This window comes from Loxodonta africana, chromosome 3 (assembly GCF_030014295.1).
Source record: "Loxodonta africana isolate mLoxAfr1 chromosome 3, mLoxAfr1.hap2, whole genome shotgun sequence".
Taxonomy (NCBI): domain Eukaryota; kingdom Metazoa; phylum Chordata; class Mammalia; order Proboscidea; family Elephantidae; genus Loxodonta; species Loxodonta africana.
The window spans coordinates 110,778,729-110,799,308 of NC_087344.1; the positions used below are offsets into that span (position 1 = coordinate 110,778,729).

Consider the following 20,580-nt stretch of genomic DNA (forward strand, 5'->3'; position numbering starts at 1 on the left):
ACAAGCTTGGCATTTCTGAAGCTGAAAGAACTGAAGAAAAACTTAAAGCCTCAAGTTGCAATATTGAAGGATTCTACATTAAATGATGCTGGAAGCATCAAAAGAAGATGGAATACACAAAGTCACTGTATGAAAGATAGAAATAGAAGGGAAATTCCTGAACATAATAAATGTCATCTATAGAAAACCAACAGCCAAAATCATTCACAACAAAAAGAGGATGAAAACATTCCCCCTGAGAAAAGGAACAAGACAAGGATGTCCTTTATCACCACTCCTATTTAACCATGTGCTAGAGCACTAAAGCAAGAAAAAAATAAATAAATAAAGTGTATCCAAATCGGTAAGGAAGAAGTAGAACTATCCCTATTCATGGATGATATATTATACATAAAAAACAAACAAAAAAAAATCTTTAACTACTGGAACTGATAGATTCAGCAGAGTAGCCGTATACAAGATAAACATACAAAAATCAGTTGGATTCCTATACACAAATAGAGAACTACAAAAAATCCGTTAACGGGGAAAAGATAGTCTTTTAAACAAATGGTACCAGCAAAACTGGATGTCCATCTGCAAAAAAAAGAAACAGGACCCATACTTCACACCATACACAAAAACTAATTCAAATGTCTTAGCTATCTAGTGCTGCTATATCAGAAATACAAGTAGATGGTTTTAACAAAGAGAAATTTATTTCTTCACAGTAAAGTAGGCTAAAAGTCCAAATTCAGGGCATCAGCTCCAGAGGAAAGTTCTCCCTCTGTTGGCCTTCTCATCAATGTTCCCCCGGACTAGGAGCTCCTTCTTCACGCAGGGACGTTGGGTCCAAAGGACGAGCTCTACTATTGGCGCTGCTTTCTTGGTGGCATGAGGTCCCCAACTCTCTGCTTGCTTCCCTTTCCTTTTATCTCTTAAGACCTAAAATGTGATGCAGGCCGCACCCCAGGGAAACTTTCCTTACCTTGGATCAGAGCAGTGACCTGAGTTAGGGTGGTGTTACAATCCTGTCAACATAAAATTACAATCACAAAATGGAGGACAACCACACAATACTGGGAATCATGGCATAACCAAGTTGATACACACATTTTTGGGGGGACATAATTCAATCCATGACACTAGATAACTGGAATCTTCTAAAAATTAAAACAATTACACTCATCGAAAGACTTCCAAAAGAGTAAAACAGAATCCACTGACCGGGAAAAAATTTTTAGTTATCACATATCTGACAAAGGTCTAATCTGTAAAATCTACAGGAAAATTCAACACCTATAAAAATGGGCAAAGGATATGACAAGGCACTTCACCAAAGAAGATACTCAGGTGGCTAACAGACACGTGAGGAAATGCTTATGATCACTAGGCATTAGAAAAATGCAGCTAAAAGCTACAATGAGATACCATCTCACTCAGACATTACTGGCATGAATCAAAAATACAAAAAATAACAAATGTTGGAAAAGTGAGCAGATTGGAACTCCTATGCACTGCTGGTGGGAATGCAAAATGGTACAACCTTTTTGGAAAACAATGTGGCACTCCCTTAAAAGCTAGAAATAGAAATACCAAACAAACCAGCAATCTTACTCCTAGGAGTACATTCTAGAGAAATAAGAGGCATCGCAAAAATAGACATATGCACATTCATGTTCATTGCAACATTATTCACAACAACAAAAAGATGGAAACAACCTAAATGCCTATCAACAGATGAATGGATGAACAAACTATGGTACATACACACGTGGAATACTATGCAACAATAAAGAACAATGATGAATCTGTGAAGCATCTCACAACATGGATAAACATGAGGGTGTTATGCTGAGTGAAATAAGTCAAGCACAAAAGGACAAATACTGTAAGACCACTATTATACAAACATATGAAAATGTTTCTACACAGAAAGAAACAATCTTTGATGGTTATAAGGGAAGGGTAGAATGGGGAAGGAAAAACACTAACTAGATAGTAGCCAGTGCCAGTGCCGCTGAGTCGATCCCGACTCATAGCGACCCTATAGGACAGAGTAGAACTGCCCCAGAGGGTTTCCAAGGAGCGCCTGGTGGATCTGACAACCCTTTGGTTCGCAGCCGTAGCACTTAAATAGATAGTAGACAAGTGGTAACTTTGATGAAGGATAAAACAGTACACAATACTGGGGAAGCCAGCACAATTTGACCAGGGCAAAGTTATAATTTTCACAGAGACATCTAAATGCTATGAGGGGCAGAGCTACTGGCCTGAGGACTGGGGACCGTGTTCCTAGGGAACATCTAGGTCAATTGGTGTAACAGTCCATAAAGAAAATGTTCTACATCCTACTTTGATGAGTAGGTTCTGGGATCTTCAAAGCTTGCGAGTGGCCTTCTGAGATACATCTACTGTTCCTACCCTGGCTGGAGCAAAGGAGAATGAAGAAAACCAAAGACACAAGTGAAAGTTTGGTCCAAAGGACTAATGGACAACTCCACCAGACTGAGCTCAGATGGTGCCTGGCCAGTTACCACCACTTACTGCTCTGGCAGAGATCACTACAGAGGGTCCCAGAGCGGGAAAAAATGTAAAACAACATTCCAATTCACGCACACACACACACACACACACAAAGACCAGGCTAGCTAGTTTGATAGAGACTGCAGGAACCTGAGAGTAAGGCCCCTGGACACCCTTTTAACTCAGTACTGGTCACTCTAGAGGTTCACTGTTCAGCCAAAGATTAGACAGGTTTATAGGGCCAACAATAACACACATGAGGAATGTGTTTCCTATTACAATCATGTGTAGGAGACTAATGGACACACCAGCCAAAAAGCAAAGACGAGAAAGCAGGAAGGGGCAGGAAAACTGGAGGAATGGAAACAGGGAACCCTGGGTGGAGAAGGGGAGAGTATTGACATTATCAAGGGGCTAGCAACCAATTTTACATAACAGTTTGTGTATTAACTGTTTAATGAGAAGCTAATTTGCTCTGTAAAGTTTCACCTAACGCACAATTAATTAAAAAAAAAAAAAACCTAAGAGTGAAAAAATAGAGGTCAGCTGAGGTCAATTACAAATTTTGTCCTTTTAACATTTTTTTTTTAAATTTTTCTAATCTCCCTGCCATTTCAGAACCCTTTCTCTGTGATGAGTTTCATAACACTTTTTAAAAATGATGTGACTTATGAAAACATGCTCTCACTCCTTTCCCTGTCTATATGTAAATTGTATGAAATACTGGGGAGTTATCTCGAAAAAACAGCCCATCTTCATGGCCCAGATAAAGTGAGAAAGAACCTTCCTCCTTGGTACTCTGCAGATTAGGTGCCAGTCTCAAAGTCTCTTCGTAGACCATCCCTGTTGTTGTTAGGTCCTATCAAGTCAGTTCCAATTCAGCAACCCTAAGTACAACAGAACAAACACTGTCTGGTCCTACACCATCCTCACAATATTTGCTACGTTTGAGCCCATTGTTGCAGCCACTGTGTCAGTCCATCTTGGCGAGGGCCTTTTTTGTTTGTTTTTTGCTGACCTTCCACCTTACCAAGCATGATGACATGAGAAGTTTCACTATCCTTGCTTCCAAGGAGCTTTCTGGCTGTGCTTCCTCCAAGACAGATTTGTTTGTTCTTCTGACAGTCCATGGTATATTCAATATTCTTCACCAAATTCATAATTCAAATGGGTCATTTCTTCTTTGGCCTTCTTTATTCATTGTCCAGCTTTCGTATGCATAGAAGGTGATTGAAAATATGATGGCTTAGGTCAGGCGCACCTTAGTCCTCAAAGTGACATCCTTAGTGACATCTTGGTTTTCCAACTCTTTAAATAGGTCTTTTGCAGCAGATTTGCCTAGACCATCCCTAGCAGCCCGAAAAGATGATTTTTGACCTTGAAGCTGTTAGCATTTCAAGTCTAAGAACAATAGCAATTAAAAAAAAATTCTTGTTTCAGTAAACCGTTACCTTAAATCCACTGAGGAGTGGCAATTGAAGGCCACGGTCTGACTCTTTTGGCAATTTAGAGAACTAAAAGGGAAAATTCCTTTCCTTAATGAAGAAACAAAAACCGTATAGCCTATACCATTCCCCCACCAAAAAAAAAAAAAAAGGTTTCAGGATAATTCGTAAATCATAAATACATTTTAAAAATAAGTATTCATCTGATGTGTTTAAAAAATAAAGGAACCGTCTAAATATTGTACTAATTTCACAATTCTAGCTTCATCAATGTATTTTTTTTTTAATCTGCTGCTTATGAGAGTTTAAAAGAGAAGTGTACGAGAAGGAAGTGTCTCTGTGTGTCTTTATGTGAGATAAAAACGAGTGTGTGTGAGTGTGAGACAGAGCGTGTTGCTGGCTGGAGGAGGGGCGGTGGATGAAGGAAAGTTGAGAAATCCCTTCTTTTCTTGCACAAAGCCAGGGTAGCAACCCCGCCTCAGAATGAGGAGAAGGGGACCTAGAGCAGGCATATGGGTCGCTGCCACGTCTGACGGGAAGCGACCCGACCTGCAACCACTGACTTTTCTCCTTGGTAGCCAACAACCTGCAGCAGGAAAGGCGGGCGGGGGAGGAAACCCCGAGGAGGCGCTCCTGGCCGCCTCTTTGCTGAGAAAGCAGAAGCAGCAGCCTGAGGAGCCACGAGCGCAGCGTCACCAAACTGGTGCCGGTGCAGGGGCGCGCAGGGAGGCGTAGAAGCCCGGAGCCGCTTCTGCCGGCGAGTCGCCTGCGCTGCAGGACTCTGCGCTGTCCCAGCGTCCCCGGCCCGTCCGGGAGCTGGAGGAGCCGGCGGCCGAGCGCGGCCGGGCGCCGTGCCTCTTGCCACCTGCCTCGCGCACCGCGGGCGACACGAGGAGCCCAGAGAGCTCGGCCTGGCGTTCCACTCTCAAGAAACAGCCTGTGTCGGAGCCAGGAGAAGGCGAGCATTTCAATTCTCGGCCGGATTGGGATTTTCTTGTCACAATTTAGGGGAGCAAGAGTAGAGGTCAGAGGGATAGGCCAAAATCGCAAAAACGGCCTGAGGGTTGTGGCCGTGGACCCCCCTTTTGTTGTCGGAAAATCTCCTTGACATTTTTTACACTTTGAAGCAGCTGCAGCTGGTGTCGTCGGAAAAGGGGGTGGGAAAGAAGAGGGGGCGGGGAGACACAGCGGAGAGCCACAAGCGGCGCCTCCTCGCCTGCCAATCCCGGCACCTGTGCGCCTAGCCTCTGCACCGAGGAGGCTCCCTCTCTGGGCGAACTCCGGGCGTAAAGCCACGGGCACCCAGCCCCGGACAGCAGGTTGTGACCGGCGGTACCTGCAGACTCCCACTCCGGCCACCGCCGCCGCCTGCAGCGGCGAGAGTGCACGAACCCTCTGAGCTGCCCGCTGCGTCCCGGCCCCCGGGGATCCTTGTCCGGTAGAGGTGCCGCAGCCGACAAAGGGGGTTACGGAGTTGGGTGCAAGATTCCCTTTTCCATTTCGTCTCTTCTCCGCCCAGGATTTATTGTCTGTGGAGCCTTCTGGGGGTGGGGAGGGAGCTGCGCCTCCGCCACCGCCGCCGCCGCGGCCGCCGCAGCCGCCGCTACCGCTGCGGTCGCTAGCGCGGCGCGCAGGGCTGGCGGAGGCTGGGGAGTGGACGCGCTCTTGCCTCCCCTACCCGCGCATCGGGCTTCCCCTCGGCTGCTTCCCGCGGGAAGCTCTCCAGCCGTCTACCTGAAGGGCACTGTCATCATGGTCTAACGTGGCTCCTGCCTGGAATCCCCTTTCTCCTCCTCTTCCTCCAGCTCCTCCTCCGCCGCTCTCTTCCTCCTCCGAGGACCCTCGCACCTTCTCCACTGCGGACCCCGGAACACTTTAAGGAATAACCCCTTGACAGCTGCACCAGTGACGCTCGCGGGAACCTCATGGGCAGTTTCTCCCGCCTGCGATGTGAGTAGAACACTCTTGCTTGGTGGCCGAGGGGGCTGCGGGTGCCTTGCCACCTCCAGCAGCGGCAACCGTGGGCGCGTGAGGTGTGGGACCCTAGCGGCCGGCCGGGGGCGGGGGTGGGAGAGCGAAAACCTCCCGCGCTCGCTTCAGCTGCTCGTGCGGTTGCCGGCAGCGGTGGCGGTGATGTGGTAGGTTTCGGGGCATTTGGAATGGGTGCTAGCCGGGTGGGTGCATGGGAGCACCGAGTGGCCTGGGTTGCCAGGAGACTTTAAAGGGTTACATACTGAGAAAGCGAAAGGTAAAGAACGAGTGTTGAACGCTGGTGCTGGACCGTTTGTCGAGCTGAGGTTAGGCTTTGCTTCTCTTTATTATCTTGGGTATCTCCAGGTAGCTTCCCCCCCCCCCCCGACCCCCGGCCGTGTCTCAGGGATCAAGCGCTTGTTCGATCGCTCTACACACACACACACACACACACACACACTTGTGGCTGGTCGCACTTGTCTTTTTATCTTGGAAGATGTTGTATTACTGCCTTCGTGTCTATTTGTTTGAAAAACACAATTAGAAGATTTTTATGTTATTGGGGACCAAAGAGAAAGGGTGGGGTTTCGGAAAGGGGGGACGGTGGAGCCCGAAAGACTGGTGGACGGAAAGAAGTGGGGGAACGGTGGAGCGAAAGCTTTCTCTGGAAGTCAGGAGAACGATGCCTCCCTCCCCCTCTCCAGAGAACTCATGCCTACACATCTCCTTTGTGTTGCACCGCGAAGCTGGTGAACCTGCTCTATTCCCCGTAGCAGCGCTGGGCCCCCTTCAGCATCGTGCATCCTCACCTCGGAGTTGTTAAGCATGCAGGACGTCTTTCCGGTCCTACGTGGAAAGAAGGAGGGAGGCACATTTAACATTACGGTAATCATGGCACCCTGGCTTATCGACAATTAGATTGGCTAGCGGAGGTTTCTAGTCTTTATGTTTGTAGAGTCAAGAAGTAGGATGGGGGTGGGAGCTGTATAGAATGCCTTTTCAAACAGTGTGACTTCATAATAACGGAAATGTCTACAAAATTGCTTCATTACACTACTTCTTGGCCATCAGGGCCGAATAAAGGACCCGCCTCCGCCCTCTCCTATCTCCTCCCTCGCTGTTTTCCTCCCCACCAATTCACAAAGCGAGCAGGCTGGCGAGAGGGCGCAGCGCAAGGCGGAGAAGGGAAGGGGTCACTTTCACAACTCCAGGGAATGGGTTTCAGAAAGGAACCATCTGCGACTCCCACGTTCATTTCAAAGTTCTCCTTCAAAAGGATTCAGAAAGGGGGGGAAGGGACCGGTGAGATACAGGGATCCTCCACCTGCTCTTTTCCGTTACTTTCCCAGCACCCTTTGAACACAACCAATTTACCTGCAGTGGTAACTGGGTCAGCACGTAAATATGTGTACCTGTGTACGCTGAGATGTAGCTCTCTTGATGGATGAAAAGCAATTTGTTTGTGAGCATATTTTAACCTGGGCAAAATTTCTAAGCACAATAGAGATTTTATAGCGTGGGCGAGAAGAGTGCATTCCAGCGAAAGCAGGACACGTGATCCCTCCAACCCGAGAGATACAGTATTAGGAACTCGATTTTCTTTGTTCCAGGCTGAGCCTATGAGATCCTCAGCCTCCAGGTTGCTCAAGTCCTCCTCCTGTAAGAGGAATAAATAATAAAGTTGACTGGAGGAGAGAATAGAGGGAAGAAAAGCACAGGTAAAGGTAAAGCACCTGTAAAGGACTTGAAATCTGCTATTTCTCTTTCAAAGCCACCAATCTCTCCCGCCTCCACCCAAGCCCAGTCCCGGCCACCCCCCTACTTAAAATGAGGGGTTTCCTTTGGGATAGGCGGTAGAAAAGTTCTGCAATCCCTGAACACGTGGGTTCTCCAGAGCCTCAGAACCTGCTGTGATTCGCGACAGAATTCTGACACCTCCCCAGTCCAAGTGTCACGCCTCCATCCAGGTGTCCTTAAGCTGACTTCCTCGGACTCTACAGGATCCACCATGAGATGTTTTTGCAAAAGACAGCAGAGCAGAACATAGTCACTACCAGTTGGAAACCATTGATCTCACTCGGGAGAGAATAAGAAACTAGGGGTGTAAGAACGATTTTTATTTTTCCTTAAAAATAGAAGTCTTGAGACTAAAAGCTATGTTGAAAATGATGTTTAGCCATGTCCTGATGCCTGTGTTTGGACTCCTGGAGAGTTGGCTAGGCCTGTGAAATGTCATGAGGTCTAGTTATTTCACAATTAAGTGGAGGTAGAACTTGCATCCAGACTCAATGTGTAATTAAAGTTACCTGGCTTGGAGATTTTTTTGTTGTTGTTACTGTCTTTTTGTTGTTGTTGTTGTTCCATCTTTTATAAGTCATCTGAATGGGCTTAAGTTTTTAAATGTGGGCTATTTCTGTCCTTTGCTGCATTACATCATACTAATATGTTAAAATGTCAGGGAAAGCAGAGTCAATTTCCATGACATATTATGAGATGAGCATTCTTTATGTATTTTTTTTAACTTGGCTGTCCAAGAAAAGACGTGTACTTACCATGGCAACCCTTACATTCTGCATCACGTGTGCCTGCACATATGCAGTTTCAGAATTAGAAACAACTTCTCAAAGAAAAGCAAACCTGATCCAATTAAAGAAGTCACATTTTATTCAGAATTTTAGCACTGCTTTAGGCAGGCATTGAAATTTTCTTAAAGTCACATTCCACTTTTTAAAGCTTTTAATTTTCCTGTTTTCTTTATAAAATATAGATCATAAAGCATTTTCAGGTGCTTGTATTTTTGTTTGCTTTGGATTTTTAAAAAATCATGAGGATATGGGTTAATATCATGATGAAGTTTTACTCTTTCTGAAAGCCACTAAATAAATATATTAACCACATAATAATATGGGTATTAATTCTCAGGGGGTATTTCGTAGCTTCCTCTTATTTTCGGTTCATAGTACATGGTAATTATTTGATCTAAAAGCCCGTTCTCTGAATCATGACTTAAAATGCCCACTATTTAGAACATTTGAAATCTTGAAGATAAGTGATGTATCAAAATGATACCTATTGGTACTATAATTTTATTTTCTGGATGACTGTGACCCCAAAGAATGAATCATACATTGTACTATATGATTAACTTTATTCCACACCCTCCTTAACACAGGACACAAAGAGTACCAACTATTGATAATTATCACTGAATTATTTCACATCATCATTAGATTCTTAGTACAGTTTTTCCTTAATGAACCATTTTATATTTTATTTAAAATTCTTCACTTTGAGAATACATACTCTTTATTGAGTGTAAAGATTTTAACAACCACACCAATACCCCAACCCCATATGTGGAGCATTTCATTATCTCTGCTAATTGTTTTGTAGAGTATCATCCATTCTTTATTGGGTGAGTCTAGTCAGTCTACAGAATTTTCAAGATGACTTTGAAGAAACTGTTAGGTCAGATCTGTGGCACAGAATAAACCTTTAGTTTTTGCCAAGCCAGTGTACCATTAAGTAATTCATATCACTAAGGAAAGACACATTGGAGATGATTCTAGAATCTTCAGAGAACCCTGAAGTTTTCACTTTGGCTACATCAGTCTTCAATGGAGAGTTTTTAATGTCTTAGGGTTAAAAAGTGAAATTTTAATATTAAACTAGTAATTTGACCCTATACTGTAACAATTTATATTCTATTCTGTGGAAGCACAGAACCAAAAAGGAGATTTGCAGATAGTACGTGTCACATACGTGTTAAAATGCTGAACTGTGCATTGTCAATGAAAACTCAAAATTAGAAGTGACACTGTAAATCAAATTTCAAATTTTAGGTAATATAAATCAGCCTCTTTCAATGCTGTAAGATAGACATAGTAATAATTGCTAATTTTTGATTCTAGTACATAACAAATAATGAGACAAAGTAGTACATGAAAAGTGGTGTGGTCAATTTATAAGAAGTATCCAACATAAACTTTTTGATACAAACCAGTTTTTCTGTTAGTGTGTGTGTGTCTGTGTGTGTAGTCACGGCATAGTGTTTTGTTTTTTTTTTTTTGTAAAGTATGACATTAAAATAGTCAAATATATCTATTTCATATTTTGGAATTCTGGCAATATGCTCAGAAATCTATGAGCTCTCATGAGCAGGAACCATCAGTTGTCATCTTGTTTCTCTTACCATAGTGTATAATACGTCATCATAATTATAGTAACGACTTCCAATTACCAAACACCTACTATGAGTCAGGTGCTTTACTTTAAAATTATCCTGTCAGAAGCATTATTCTCAATATTTTAAAGATTAGAAATTGAGAATCAACGACAACAAGTGATATATCCATGCCACATAACTAGAAAGTGATGGGCCAAGCCTAAAATCCAGATTTTACTCTCGTACCTTTTTCTCCATACCATGCTCCCTTTTTGATATTTGCTAAATAACTCAAATCTGTACATCATAGAATTACTTAGCAATGAATAAAGAAAAATTTATATTTTAAATCAGCTTTTTAGAGTGATCTACATATATTTTTTTTTACATATTTTGCAGCAATGCACCATATTACTTCTGTGACCAACACTTAATATTGGCACAGAACACACTGTTGTTTATTTTCCTGGCATAATTAATTCATGGCAGAAGCATTTCATAAGCTATTAGGCTCTGTCATATAAAAGCACATTAAGGAGAATTTCAATAACACAATTTTTGATTCAACAGTTGTCATGTCTACTTTGAAACTGTCATGATGTATTTTATAAATAAAGCTAAGGAGGGTTGTGATATATGCTATTTAAATTATTAACCATAATAGAAAAATTATAATTTGTCATTCAAAGATACATGAAAAATTATTAAATAAATTTAATAAAACAGATAATTTCCTGTGTATACCCATTTTTATTACTTTGTTCTCTGCTTGATAAACTTACTTAAAATCTCTGTATAGATGTATTATTTTACTTTAATACACATGAAAGCATCAGAAGTTACCAGGGATAAAGCACTGAAATTTATATTAGCACTGACTTGTACTGCTTAAAACTTTAACAGTGGGGTAGATGCATCCATTGTTTAAAGAATTCATTTATGGGTTTCTTAAAGATAAGTTTCTTTAGTTGTGCCAGGGTTTTTTTGCTCTACATGTGGTTCAGTAAGGTTGAGAATGTATTTCACACCAAGAGCCAGTTATGTCATGACGAAGATAACATCATAACAAATTTGTTAAGAACAAGGTAAATGTGTAATATGTATGTAAATGTGTGTGTGTGCGCTGCACAGATGAAGGAGAAAATTTAATTTCCTGGTATTCAAGAGGTAAGTGACAGCTTCTCACTTATTCTCATATTACTTTTAAGTGAGAAGGTATTGGTTTTAATTATAGACAAGGGGCAGCTATTCAGAAAAAATATAAACATACCAACAGTATAAGTATTGTCACTTACGAAGTTTTCATAGGGAGAAAGAGAAGAAGGTGGAATGGTGGAAAAGAGAGCTAGCAAAAGAGAACATTGGAAAAAAGTTGAAAAAGCTGTTTGACATAAGTCATCAAGAAAAAAATATACAGGATTTTAATGCTATTATCATGTTGAGAGAGATAAAACTACTTTGGTGTAATGGCAAAATGTTTTATGGCTGGCTGACTGTATTATCAAATTATTGATAATGGCAGGAAAGGCAATAAGGTTTGTATTGAGATATAGCCTAAGTGTTATGAAGACGTTTGTTGCACTAAAAAGGTGAGTAATGGGCACTAAGCTAAAAGTGTAAAGAATTAATGTGACACCCAAAACCCAGTGCCGTCGAGTGTGACACAGATAGTATAATTAAAATAATTAAAAAGTGCAAATAATTAGACTTCTTGAGTAGTAACCATTTAAATGTTCTGCATCTAATGCATTTGCCTTGTAGTTTTTGCTACTACTTTTTGTTAGCTCCATGGAGTTGGCCCCCAACTCATGGGGGCCTCATGTACAATGAATGAAACACTGTCTGCTCCTGTGCCATCTCCATGATGGGTTGGGGATCAGCCTTTGAAGTAGTTCGCCAAGCCTTTCTTCCTAGTCCATCTTAGTCTAGAAGCTCCACTGAAACTTGTTCAGCATCATAGCAACACGCAAGCCTTCACTGACAGGTAGTGGCTGCGCATGAGACGCACTGGCCAAAAATTGAATCCAGGTTTCCTGCCTGGAAGGTGAGAGTTCTACCACTGAACCACCAATGTCTCTGGTTTTTACCACTAGTAAGCGTCATATAAAAAGTTGTTTTGGTTGGAGGTGTACCTTGGGTACACCTATTTGGAGAACTATTTGGAGAACTCCTATCACATTGAATATTTGCTGTTTAAGGTCCAGTGTTACTCTCAGTCAATGTAATTCAAGACATGAAAAAATTATCTTCCCTATTCCAAGTGTGATTAATTTATTAAGACAATTATAAAGCTATTGTAATTAAATGAAGTATCTATTTAAACTTCAAGTGAATGTTAAATATTGCCAATGTCCTTAGGGTAACTATTACTGAACATTGGCCATATACGTACCTACCTATGTACACATACAGCTGTAATCATTCTGTTTCATAATTCACACACACACAGACAAACACATATACACATGTGTACACATAATCATACCATTTCACAAGTCTATAATACTTCAGAGCTAGAAAGGACTTTAAAGGGCCTCCTTTTACAAAAGAGGAAACTGTGAGGCCCAGCTAAGTGCTTTCTCTGAAGTCACATATCTGTGAGTGGAAGAAACAGAAATAGAACCAGATCTCTTGGCTTCCAACCTGTGCAGGTAAAACCGCACCACTGGAACTATTAGTCTTATATATGAGCAGAAGCCCCAGTGGAGCACAGGTTAAGAGCTTCGCTACTAACCGAAAGTTCAGCAGTTGGAATATACCTGCCGTTCCTTGGAAACCCTGTAGGGCAGTTTTACTCTGTCCTTGTTATAGAATCGCTACGAGTTGGAAATGACTTGAAGGCAATAGGTTTGTATGTGAGCAGAGTGAAAGAGGGAGAGGATCCTTAGTCCAATAAATTTGATTAATGTAGGCAGTCAATATGGCACCAACCAAAATGCGTTTGTTTTTCCTCTCATTTTTGTGTGATTTTTGGACCAAGTTTTATTTGCCCTAAGATTTTTGGACATTTGCTTTATCTTTCCAGTTTAATTTGAGTGTCTAGGCAGAGCCTAATGCTATAAATGTAACATCTATTAAGTATTCTATTTTTAAAAGGCTTTCTTCTTTTAAGAAATATGGAATAGACTTAATTTTCATTAATGTCGAAGTAGTCTAAATTTGGATACTATATCTTTTTTAGCAAAAATTAAAATATTTCAAGTTATTGATCTTTTTAGTATATTGCTAGCTTTTTTATGTGAATATTGAATAATGGAGAAATGTTAAGTTCATTTCAAACAAATTGACTCTCATAAATTTGATAATTTCATTGAGAACCAATTAATGTATTTTCTTACAAAAAAAAAAAGAATAGAGTTATATTAGGCCTTTCCATAAAATATTCTGACATTATTTCAGAAAGTAAAATATAGTAGAATTGGAATTTGTGAGGCTGACTGATTTCTGTGATTTTTTTGGTATTACAAGTTTATATTTTGAAGAGTTCTTTTAAATATTAAGTTCCCTCTTAACTGCTAGATAGCTGTCATGAGACAAGTTTGAAATAAATATTTCTCATTTAATGTTTTTTCTAATGCTAAAATTCTGATTTTACTCTATAGGGAAACTTTGGTTACTGGGAATTTTAAGGCAAGACATTTAAAACTTGTTGCCAAAACATATTTGAACAATTATAAAACAGTTTTTGAATTATGGTGTAAATCTCCTAAAATTTAGATTTATTTTATAAACAATGAAGTATAGAAATATTTGCAAACAAAATATCGACTAAAACAAAATATACCTACATAGCTACATAGTCACATCAAATAATCCTCTTAGAATGCAAATTATACCTTCTTAGTGCAGCAACAATGTTTAAAATTGAAGAAAAACCACGATGACTAAATTAGCACATTAGCTATGCTTCTCATTTGTAAAATGGCTCTTATTCATGCCAGTTTTCCGTGTACTGTTCTGGGGCTCGTGGGTGTGATAGAACGGAACATATTTCTGTATCTGTGAATATAATCCCACACACGATTTTACATGACAAAATCCGAATGTCCTAAGACTAGGTATTAAACTTTAAGACAAGATGTCAGCCTCTACCAGTCCAGGGTTCAAATTACCTTCATAACGATACCTGCTTTGTCTTTCAAAATATCTAATTTTATTGAATGAGCTGTTATTTATACATGCATTATAAGTAAAAGGTGTGTTTTGTGTTTGCTTGCTTGCTTTTTCTACCCCCACATAACTAAGGTTTGCTTCCTGCAGACAAAAAGCAAGCCACCGAAAAAAACCACAGTGGACCCCAGAGTGGGGTATAAACAAGGGATCCTGAAGCAGGCAGTCATGAAAGGAGTAAGCGCTATTAACCATCCCATAATAGTTGGTTTTCAGAAAAGTCTACTCTTGCTACATTTTTGTTACAACTTTTACAGCACCTTATCATGATTAGTCGAATCGCCAGGTTTCTTCTCTTCTCCTGGTAAAGGGCAGAGGCACAGGCGCACTGACTCCGATCTACCTGCTATATGACCTTCCTGGGGTGACAGTAGCTAGCCGTCGCCATTTTTTTTAAGGGCTGTGCACAGTATTTTTAGAGCCTTGTGCAAAAACCCATTCACTAAAATTATGTGGACTGTGCACGCATCACAAGACTGAAGATCCTCCCCTCACTGTTCATGCATAACTCCTTATAAAAGGAGCAAATCTGCCCTGGTTCAGCCTTAGGTCACGAGATCCTGCCTGCCAGTTTGCAAACTGTGAATAAACCTTTCTGTTCTTCCAACCCTGTGTCTGGCTGACTTCAATTCGCTAGTGTGTTTGACAAGAACCTATTAGTCGATGGCTCAGTCCCACAGTGTGGGTGCAAAACCTGATATACTTTTGTAATTTGACCAAGGAAGAAACTACTGGCACTGCTATGTATGATATGAAAATCAAAGAAAGTAACCTTTATTAATAACATGTGGATTAACAGAATCACATTTTGTACTGGATGTGGTATATGCTCATTTGTGAAAATACCTAATATTGGAAAAACTAGAGGAAAAAGAGGTAATTGAGGATGCATTTACCTTAAAGTCTAAAATGTTCTGGTGAGTAAAAAGGTTAGAGCAAAGTTTGTATAGACTTGCTTTAAAATCTGCTTTTCTTAAATATAAATGAATGTATGCCAACCTTTTAGTCCCCAAAACACTCTTTATGTATCCTACCCTAAATGCACTTGCTGAGCCAAGCCAGGTTGGCAAGACATTTATCTTCTCTACCATTTATAAATCAGGGTGTATTCAGTCCCCAAAACATAGTATAAAGGCACCTGCTAACTGAATAACATCTCAGTCTCCCTGCAGTCAGTCTTACACGTGGAGTTGTCACTCCGTTTGACTCTGCATCTGATCAGGAAAGCCGCAAAGTTCACAGATAACGTCTCTTCTTTGCATATGTAAAGTTAGCCATAATTTTTAGACTGAAATATATTCTTAGCCTCCTTCTCCTTTTTCCTGGTAGAATTTCCTTGCAGGATCATAGTGAAGAAAAGAATACAGAAAAAATAACATTGCAGTCGAATTACAGGATCATGGATAATTTTTTTTTGTTTTAAATGTCATATAATGTTTTTAATATTATTGTTAACAATGGATAAAATGGCATTTTTTAGTACATAAGATAGAACATTGTATTAGGATTTAAGAGTTATAGGCTGATGAACTCACATTGTAATGAACTCGCATTGTAATGTAATAATAGCTCCTAGTATTTACACTGAAAATGAAGGTAACAATAACTCTAGGATGTTACACAAAACGTTTTGTACTCTCTCCTTTTAGATGTGAGTTAAGTAAGAAATTTACCCTTAAGCTAAGTAAAGATCACTGTTAAGTTGCTAACATCTTTTTAGGGTGTTTGGCTAAATGAAAAATATATTAAATATATGAATATAGATTAATGAAACCTTAGAGTTCCTTAATAACACTCTCTACTATTTTTAAATGATTAAACCTTCAAATTGTGTTCTATCCCCTAAAGGTCACTTTAAGTTGGTCTTTTTGGGATACTTCACTACGTAGACCATTCATTCCTAGCTTTGCTGTTTAAGTAGTTATTTAAATGGCTATCTCTTTCACTGACACATATATAGGGTAACTTTAGTTTTTATCCCTACCAAACTAGCTTACAGCCTAGTGCAGAGAAAATGCTTATTGAATAAATGAAGAAATAATTTCACTTATGCTTCTGAATGCCTCTAAATGATTGGTAGTCACCAGTACTGTTCACCATCAGTTTCTTCTCCTTTTTCCTTTGTGAGCACATGATAGGACTAGACCTTTGAGACCTTCTTTGAAGTTAGGCATGACCGTATAACTTGCTTTGGTCAATGTAAATAGGAGTAAAAGTGAGGAGTAGAAGTATTTGAGCCCAGTGCACTATTTGCTTCTCCTCTAATGCAGCAACTGTAGAAGCAGGCATCATAATGGACCCTCTCTCAGCCTAGCCCTTGAACAACTACAGGATAATAAATATAGGATCTCCTGCACACATACTTTGGACACATGCATGAGCAAGAAATAAACTATTGCTGTGTTGATATTTGGGGAGTTGTTTCTTAACTGCAGCATAACTTAAAAAGAGAAAGAACGAAAATTTTGCCATGGAGTTGATTCTGTAGCCCCATCTTTCCTTTCTCTCATATTCACTGAATTTAAGAGAAAGTGAAATTCTAGTGTAAGTCTAAGAACTATGCTAGTGTTTTTATGCGACTCAATAACAATGCCTCTGGCTTGTAAATCAAAGAAACCAGAACAATATATATTTTCTCATTATGTAGATTGTTTGGATAACTTTTAGAATAAAAAAAAATCTCCCATATCTATAAGAAACTGCAACTTTTTCTAGATTTAATAAATTACACTCAAGTTCATGCATTCATTCATTCTCATTTATCAAACTCATTATGTACTAGTATCTATGATAAGCAAAACTGAATATAAATGTGGCCCCTATCTTCATGGAGCTTACAGTCTAAAGGGGTAGATGAATCTTAAAAATTTAATCATTCCAGGGAATGCAAAATTACAAGTTATGATAAGAGCTAAGGAGGAAAATACAAACGTACTGAGAGTGAATAAAATGAGGGACTGAGAGTGAATAAAATGAAGGCTATGTAGCCTGTCAGGTTAGCAAACATTTAAATAAGACTTCTAAAGTAATAGGATTACACATTGACATAAAGAAAATAAAAATTCACACAACTGGACCAATAAGCAGCATCATGATAAACAGAAAATATTGAAGTTGTCAAGGATTTCACTTACCTGGATTCACAATCAGTGCCCATGAAAGCAGCAGTCAAGAAATCAAATGACATATTGCATTGGACAAATCTTCTGCAAAAGACCTCTTTAAAGTGTTAAAAAGCAAAGATGTCACCTTGAGGACTAAGGTTCACATGACCCAAACCCTGGTATTTTCAATTGCCTTGTATGCGTGCAAAATCTGGGCAATGAATAAGGAAGACCAAAGAAAAATTTATGCATTTGAATTATGGTGTTGGCAAAGAATATTAAATATACCGTGGTCTACCAGAAGAACGAATAAGTCTGTCTTGAAAAAGTGCAGTCAGAATGTTCTTCAGAAATGAGGATAGCAAGACTTTGTCTTGCTCACTTTGTACATGTTATCAGGAGGGATCGATCCCTGAAGAGGGACATCATACTTGGTAAAGTAGAGGGTCAGCAAAAAAGAGGAAAACCCTGAATCAGATGGATTGACAAAGTGGCTGCAACAACGGGCTCAAACATAGCAATGATTGTGAGGATGGCACAAGACCAGGTAGTGTTTCATTCTGTTGTACATAGTGTCACTATGCTTCGACACCTAACAACAAAATAATAGCAGTTTTTTGTTAGCCTACAAAAAGAAAGGGCAAGATAATTCCAGGCCTTTCTTCCGAGGTGCCTCTGGGTAGACTAGAACCTCCAATCTTTCAGTTAGCAGTGTATTAGGGAGGAGATGTTTGTAATAGTTTGGGCAAGACATTAAGTAGCTTCGGCTAGGGTTTGGTAGTGGAAACAGAAAGAGGCGGATAGAACTGAGACATACGTTGTAGAACCTATGGGATTCAATGCTGAATTGATTGTGGGAGGAGTTTAGTGAGAGAAAGTGGTGTATCAAGGATAATTCCCAGGTTTCTGGCATGAGCAACTGGATACATGGAGGAACAATTTATTAAATGGAGAACCCTGGAGAAGGAGCCAATATATTCAAGTGTAACTAGAGATTGACACTAATACGAAGAAAATTGAATAACTGACTAACACAGAGCATACATTTATAAAACTAAACATTTACTCCTATATAAAATTACCGGAAATAAATAATTTTGTGGGTGAAATAAAGCCTCTTTTTTAAGAAAAAATATATTTTCAAATGATTGAAAATTGGGTATACATTATAGTGACTCACTTTGTATTGCTATCTTGGTTTTCTTTTAATTATTCTTTGGCACAAAAAGAAAACATGAATGCATACTCACTCCTTTTGAATACTAATTTCTTCCATAATTTCTTACTATGCTTTACAGTTTGGAAGAAACATTCTTGTTCTTTTTATACTTGTTTAACTGAGATGAGCAGAAGGGTGTTAGCCACTGGTGGAGTTTGTTTTAAGTGACCTGTTTCAAGCACTTTTTAGCATTTTTTTTTTTAGCCCTGAGCTACCCAGGGAGGCATACAGTGGATTTCTCTGGCCAAGCCTACACGCATTTGCAAGTTGTCCCCTGTGTGGTCCCTTTCTTAGAGTCCTTCACCTTCAGAATTTCCTGGCACTGAGTTATGTCAGTTAAGATACTATAAATGGCTGCGCAGAGGGTGCATTCCTAAGGGGACTCAGACTCTTTTCAATCTATGCCTACCTTTGGGGTTGTACTTCTAGCAGTTACACTCTAAAAGATGGTTTTCTTACCTTACCATAATGCCTTCAACTGGGCTGACTTCAGAGGTAATAATAGCAGTGTTACGAAGACCTTCCTGGGTCTTATTGCTGGCTTTTTTAACTTAGACAACATGCAGAGTGTTAAGTGCAGGTGTACTGATGACTATAATTTGTCTCTTCTTTGGTTGAGTTGAAATATTTTCTCAAATTTCTAAAGTAAATTACCCTTGCTATGGCCTGCTATGAAACCCTGGTGGCGCAGTGGTTAAGCGCTATGGCTGCTGACCAAGAGGTCGGCAGTTCAAATCCACCAGGCACTGCTTGGAAACTCTATGGGGCAGTTCTACTCTGTCCTATCGGGTTGCCATGAGTTGGAAACAACTTGACGGCAATGGTTTTTGGTTTATGGCCTGCTAAGGAGCTCTGGTGGCACAGTAGTTTAGCACTTGGTTACTAACTGGAAGGTTGGTGGTTTGAACCCACCAGTCGCTCCATGGGAGAAAGATGTGGCACTCTGCTTCTGTAAAGATTTACATACAGCCTTGGAAACCCTATGGGGCAGTTCTACTCTGTCCTAGAGAGTTGCTATGAGTTGAAGTCAACTCAACAGCAATGAGTTTGGTTTGTTGGTATGTCCTACTATTTCCTTAGGTTGTGGGGCATTTGGAAAAAGTAACATTCACCTTGAAATTTAGGTAAACTTTAATAGCAATTCAATTTTAGCTTGAGGAAAGAGAATTTCTTATCTTCTCAAGCATTGACAGGTAGTTATGAAATAAAAGTTTATTTTATCAAAATCTGGAGGATTTGTGGAGTGATTAAGATTTTAGGAATTGATGTACTTTGGAACTTCTATCAGTTATAAAGTTATAACCAGAAATTTCCTTTAATGTTCAAAACCTTCTAGATTTTATTTTTGTTCAAGTCTACTTAACCCAGAACTTTGCATTATAACCACAGTTTATTACCTTAAATTTATTTTCACAAAGAAATTTTTGTTTTGTTTTGTTCTAAGAAATCACTGAAATTGGGAATATTTTTAATTAAAATAAATTCTTCGGAAGTAAATAAATCTTTCAGTGCTGACACCTCCATAGGTGTTCTTTTGAAACTACTTGAATTCCTACTTTAAAAAGATAACACAATCACCATTACATCAATGGTTCTCAAACATTTTTATAACTATGGAATGCTTACTCAAGTGAAATATTCCAAAAAACCCCAATATGTAAAACAGAGACAGACTGCTGTGTTTGAAAATGACTGTTTTATATTCAAGAATTATCATGCTGAAGTAGAATTATTTTATAATTTCTGACTTGCTATTTAACGAAAACACCTTATTCCCAATTGAGGAAATTATTTAAAAAAAATAAGCATTATTTTCAGCTACAGATTATCAACAAACCCAGGGTCCAGCAAAGTCATTTGAATTGTCTTATGAATGCCAACAGGGTTGCATTACTTTAGCTTGCTCTGTCTCCTTCCCCCTCCCCCGCCCTGCCCCCACTGATGGAGGGCATATCCCCACAAAGACCCCCAGAGGGTTTCGCTTTATCACATCGTCAGTGT

At 39.8% G+C, this 20,580-nt stretch overlaps 1 long non-coding RNA gene across 1 annotated transcript in view; it reads left to right on the forward strand.

Annotated features, from left to right (window-relative positions):
- Window positions 1-5,678: 5,678 nt before the first annotated feature.
- LOC135230740 (uncharacterized) overlaps window positions 5,679-20,580 on the forward strand; it is a 187,107-nt gene continuing 172,205 nt past the window's right edge. Inside the window, exon 1 of the long non-coding RNA XR_010321415.1 lies at window positions 5,679-5,900. This is a non-coding gene — a long non-coding RNA (uncharacterized LOC135230740). The remainder of the gene's footprint in view (window positions 5,901-20,580) is intronic.